General features: G+C 35.2%; 1 pseudogene; it reads left to right on the top strand.

Annotated features, from left to right (window-relative positions):
* Window positions 1–567: 567 nt before the first annotated feature.
* LOC148944556 (superkiller complex protein 2 pseudogene) lies at window positions 568–3,533 on the top strand (annotated as a pseudogene).
* Window positions 3,534–6,384: the final 2,851 nt, after the last annotated feature.

Raw genomic sequence — 6,384 nt, 5'->3', positions numbered from 1 at the left:
AATTTAAATTTGAATGAGTAGTATTTTTGAAGAAAGCTGAGACTTAAGTGTAATGAGCGAAGGCTGCGGAAGGGGCTGTCACCTCCCCCATATACGGCATAATTTCTGCTCGTTTTAAGGTGTAATGTTGCTCCTTACTTTCAGATGAAGAAAAATGTTTTTTTTTAATCATTCGATATAATTGTTTCCTTTTCAGGTTTTCTTTAAGCTTTGAACCTTTCGGGGTTTAGCGCTGCTCACCTTCTCCTGAATGGAGCAACGCCCTAGTCAAGACTAAGAAGCCTATAAACTTCAAGATATAAGGGCATAAATGCATTCACAGTCATGAGTGCCATCCGGGAAAGGATATGAGAGGGAACGATTCCCCCTTCCCACTGGGAAAAAGGAAGAAAATGAAAACCTCACTTTGAGACCTAGGATCTTGCATATCCCTCCCCCTTATCCTACCTACCTATTGTCTCTTTTAACGGATTTCAATATATTATCATCGTAACTGTTCGCTTTGAAATTGCCTTCCCCCTTTTGAGAAATTTTGTCCCCTTGAGAAATTCGTGGTATTCTTTTCGAATGCTAGAAGAAAAAGGCACTGTCGATTTTGACAGTATGGCTCCATCCCTGCTTTTACCTGGAATTTTGAACTTGACAGCTTTCAGAAACATGCTATTATTAAATTGGAGAAAGGCGAAAGTGTTTCTATCGCTGCACATACATCTGCAGGGAAAACAGTAGTTGGAGAGTATGCTATTGCACTATCTCAGAGGTACAAGGTGGACAATTTACACTTCCCCTATTAAAGCCTTATCCAACCAGAAATTTAGAGACTTTAGAAGTACTTTTCAAGACGCTAGAATTATAACAGGAGATGTCCAGATCAATCCAAAGGCAAGTTGTGTTGTAATGACGACCGAGATTTTAAGATCCATGTTGTATAATGGATTAGGTTAAATTCAAGACCTAGCATGGGTCTTATTTGATGGAGTTCATTACATGAATGATTCTGAACGTGGTGTCATATACGAAGAAGTTTTAATTCTTTTGCCAGGTCATGTAGGAATCATTATGCTGAGTGCTACTGTTCCCAACAATTTGGAATTCGCGTCATGGGTTGGCATGACGAAGAAAAGAAAGATGTATGTTATAAGTACACCAAAGAGACCTGTACCTTTGGAACATTATTTATATACAGGTCAGTCTATGAAATCACAGGAGCATAAATTCCTTTTTTTTGGAGATGAGGGAACTCTGCTGCATAAAGGCTATTTAGATGCTGTAGAATTAAAGAAGCCGAAAGAGAAAGTTGCTGCTCAACAGAAAAAACACTGGAAAAGGGGCTCTTGGAGGAGGTATGCGAAGTCATGATCAAAGATGCAATGAAAAAGAAGGCAATAACGGTAAAAAGGTCATAGCTATTGCCCCTCATACTCTAACATGGGGCCCACAACAACAAGAAAAACTTTGGATTGGAGTAATTGATTATCTTAGTTCTGAAGATAAGCTTCCTGTAATTTCTTTTACTTTTTCAAGGAGTAAATGTGGTTCAAATGCAGAAATGTTGAGTTGTGTTGACTTAACAACGTCAGAAGAAAAAGGTGGTATTGCTCAGTTCTTGCACAAATCCATGGACAAAGTAAAAGGCTGTGATAAAGACTTTCCAGAAGTTATCCGAATGTTCAGCCTGTTAAAGCAAGGAATCGGTGTCCACCACAGTGGAATATTGCCAATTTTAAAAGAAGTCGTTGAAATGCTTTTCCAAGATGAGAAGGTTAAGCTGCTTTTTGACGAGATAATGAAACATGACGACAAAGGTCGAAGAAAATTGTTACCTGCTGAATATATGCAAATGGCTGGGCGCGCTGGAAGACGAAGTTTAGATTCTACTGGCACTGTTATAATATTATGTAAATACAGTGTACAGGAATTGAAAAGTCTTCAAGACATGACGCTTGGAAAACTTCAAAAATTAGAATCGCAGTTTCGTGTGACTTATTCGATGATATTGAATTTATTTAGGACCAACAAATTAAGAGTTCAAGATATGATGAAACTAAGCTTTGGGGAATTTCATTTCCGTTCTAAAATCAAAGAGCTTGAAAGAAAGTTGGAACAAAAGAGGGACCAAGTTGAAAACCTCCCAATACTTGACTGTAACACTTGTTCATATATTGAAAGCTTTTATAAGGCTGCTAGACAGTATCTCAAAGTGAAAGTCGAAGTGTATAATGATGTTTTCACTCACCACCAAGCGAGTAAAGCATTGACACCTGGACGTTTTTAACAGTTGTTGATGATGAATGTGTTTTAACATTTGGCCATCTTCTTGATGTCAATACACTCGAAAGAGCCCATTTTTAAGACTTTAGTCATCTCTGGAAGCAGCAAGCAAACGAAATCTGCTTCTAGCAACATGAATAAAGCATCCAGCTCAAACAACCTACTGTCAAAAATGGTAGTTGCTGTAAAAGAGAATACATATTTTGTTCCACATGTTCGAAGCGGTGTCGTTGTACCTTTGAAGTTAGATGAAATTATAGATGTCACTGACTTTACCCTAAAAACAGATTACAAGGCCGTATTGAGTGACTGGGAAGTTACAAAAATTCCAGGATTGAAGGAGGATTCTCCTAATTCTGCGTTTATTAAAATAGTTGATGCCTCGTTAATGATCTCAAAATATCCCAATTTAAGTAGGCTTAACCTGGTAGAATATTAAAAACTGAGAACCCTGGACATAGTGTCGCGTTGGCAGAGGCTACAAAAACTCAAGCCAAGGTATGACGATTTCCAGTGTTGCTTGTGCTCGTCTTTTGATGAGCATTTGAATTTTACTTCTGTCAAAATGCAAGTGCGAGAAGATTACGATCGGTTAAAGTACCTCATTTCGGACGAGTGTCTTGATAAAAGACAGGAATACGTCGCAAAATTAAATGTATTGAAATCTTTTGGTTATATTAGATCAGACAGCATAGTTCAACTGAAAGGGCAGGTAGCATGCAGCATTGGAAAACGAGAATTAATGCTGAACGAGTTATTATTCCGCAGTATTTTGACAGATTTACCTCAACAAGATATTGCAGAATTATTTTCATGTCTGGTTTTCGATAAAAAAAAAAAAAGAAAAAAAAAAAAAAAACTGAGTGTAAACCAAACCTGACTCCTTCTCAAGAAAAAGCTATAGTTTGCATTCAAGAGGTAGCGAGGGAAATTGGTGAAGCTGAAAAAAGATATGGTTTACTAGAAGATGTTGATGACTATGTTGATCATTTTCAATTTGGCCTAGTCGAGGTGGTTTACAAATGGACGATGGTGTTCCATTTAGTGAAATTATAGAACTGACTGACGTCCGAGAAGGCTCAATAGTAAGAGTGATACAGCAACTTGTAGAGACTTTACAGGATCTTTGTCAAGCTGCTCTTATCATTGGTGATCCAGTACTTCAAAGTAAAATGCGGGCTGCTTCAGCTAAAATAAAGCTTGACATTGTTTTCCAAGGCAGCATATCTTTTATTAAAAAATTATTTTGTTTTATTCTATAATTTTGTGCAAAAAACATACTCGAGAGAGAGAGAGAGGTGGGAGGGTAAAAACAGAGAAGGGGAGAGGAAGGATGAAAATAGCAGGGTCGAGGGAGAGAAAAAGAAATGAAAAATAGAATACAAACCCTTGTTGGAAGGTAAAACAAAGGTAACTCATACCGGACAATTGGAAGAATTTAAGAATCAGAGGTGAAAAAGCAACAGCATGCACAATTAAGGGGAAAACATAAAAAGATTGATCCAATTCTATCCAAGCAGACAGCAGTGTTGACTAAATGCTAAATGATGCTATTTAAGCCAAATCAAGCCAATAATTTCCAACACTAGCATATTCAACCAATAGAAAAAAACACATTTCTTCATCCGACATTTTCTCATCCGAACCACGTTCAAATTCTAATTTCACAATCTTCCTTTAAAGATGTCTATTGATTTTTGGTCCGTTTTTCGCTCTAAAGGAATGAGAAAAATTAAAAATTGCTTTCGTGTGAAAAAAAAAATTGACTAAAACTTAAAAGGAAGAAAAAGAATGTTTAATCCGAGCGTGGTAGGAAAGAGAACCTTTAGTGGGAAATTTTAAAGTTCATCTTCTAAAAATGCACATGGCGATCCTTTAGTAGCATTGGTTACGGCTGCTAAATGGAAACAAATTATTTCTTTTAGAAGAATTTTGATATAAATTCTTTTAACACCTAGAAGTAGAAACACAATTGATTTAAAACAAAAAAGAAACAAAACGCATTTTAAAATAATGCGCAAAGAAAATAAACTGAAAGATTTCCCTCAACTATTCTATAACAAATGTGCTAAAAATGATACGTTGCCTCGCTGAATTAGAATCTACTAGTATTTGCTACTTTTTTTCTTTTTGAGCCGTGGTGACCATTCTAATTCTTACGCTTATATCTTTGCAGAGATGAAATTCGCATTAAAAAAATAAACTAGCTCTTTTATCATATAGAATAATTTAGAAATTATGATATCGTAAATTACTATTGCCTCCGAAAGAAATTTTGAAATTCTTAGTATCAAAGTGACTGTTATAACAAGATAATAAACTGGGAAAAACTCTAGTTAATGACGTCACAATTTTTCTTTCGACAATAGAAAAATGTTATGACGTCATACTCTTTTTTGATAGAAAAATGCATGACCTTAAGACTCCTCTTCCATAGTAAAGAAAAATATGACGTCATCCGGCTTTTTCGCGTTTATAAAGAACAAAACCATATATGACCTATTCAGTCTCATTGTGAACTACCAAGTGTTAGTTAATACAAATTAGAATGATCTCTGAAGAATTTGATGAATTAGCCCTCCTGGCGGGTGATGAGGAATTAATTTCTTATGAAACCCTTGTATATTTGGTTAACGTTGAAAAATTGCTAGGTGAAGATGTATTTGAGCATTCACAACAGAAATTACCTGAAGAATTGAAGCCAGAAAAAAGAAACTTAGAAAAGATATTGAGTGAAGAATCCAATAAAGAACAGGCCATAAGTTCGGTTAATCCTGAAGATTGTACCACGAGTATCAAAGATTTTTTGTCACCAGTTAAATCGTCATTCAATTCAAATTATAAGGAGCAAGAAAAACGCTGCGTCTTGAAAGAAAATGTTGAATTGATTAAGCAAGTCAAATCTGTACCGACAAAAAAGAAATCGCTGGTTTCGGTTTCAGATGACCAATCAGATATAAAATCTAGATGTTTAGATTACTTAGATAGAAACAAATTCGTGCCATCAAGTAACTTATTAACACCGTTGCCAGATAAAGCGATACAGGAATTGGACAAAAATCAAAATTATCCCGTGAAACGCAAGCTTGAATTAGATAGTAAAGATGCTGTAAATAGGCCAGAAAATAGGAAAAACTGGACACCTAAATTTGTGCCTTCAACTAACCTAATAACACCATTGCCAGATAAAGCGATACAGGAATTGGACATAAAACAAAATTATCCGGTGAAGCGGAAGCTTGAATTAGATACTAAAGATGCTGCAAATGGGCCAGAAAATAAGAAAAAATGGACACCCATAGTTTGGATTTCGAATGATTTGGTTGAAAAAGATAAGAAGAGAAATAACTCATTTTCTCGGAAACCTTGTAGTTACGGAAGGCGATGCCGCTATGGAAGCAAATGCAAGTTTACTCATTAATGTATTTCGAAATTACCATTCCTAAGTAAATTCTTGTCGTATTTCCCAGTTGTAAATAAAATTTTTAGTATTACTTTTTTTTTCTTTTTTTAGTCTTTTTTTAGTATTTAGTAAAATTTTTAAATTTTTTTTAGTATTACAATTTGTGTCGCAAGACCAGTAATCAACCAACTTATCAATGAGAAAAATTATAAGGATCGCCATGTACACTTTTAGAGAAGAACTTTTAAATTCTCCCATTAAGTTTTCTTTCCTACCACGCTCGGATTAAACTTTCTTTTTCTTCCTTTTAAGTTTTAATTAATTTTTTTCACATGATAGCAATTTTTAATTTTGCTCATTGCTTTAAAGCAACAAAATGACCATCTTAAAAGTAGAAATCTTAAAAGGAAGATCGTGAAATTCGAATTCGAAGGTTGTCCGGATGAGAAAATGTTTTTTTTTTCTTCTAAGGAAGTTGACATCCGTCAAAATGGTTACGGAAAATTGGGTACCCGATTTGATTTGGAATGGCTGACTTTGCATGGAAAAAATTCGAAGACAATGCTTAAGGCCCATTTATTTACGCGCTATTTTAAAATAAATTTTAAATAGTGCTTTGCTTTTCTTTGTTTCAAAATCAAATGACCGACGGTAGTTTATCAAAGACTGATTGTAAAACCACCAGTAAGACGGTGAACGTGAAATAGTGG

Source organism: Artemia sp. Qi Xiang Cuo, chromosome 14 (genome assembly GCF_049724085.1).
Source record: "Artemia sp. Qi Xiang Cuo chromosome 14, ASM4972408v1, whole genome shotgun sequence".
Taxonomy (NCBI): domain Eukaryota; kingdom Metazoa; phylum Arthropoda; class Branchiopoda; order Anostraca; family Artemiidae; genus Artemia; species Artemia sp. Qi Xiang Cuo.
This window is presented reverse-complemented; position numbering and strand designations above follow the sequence as displayed.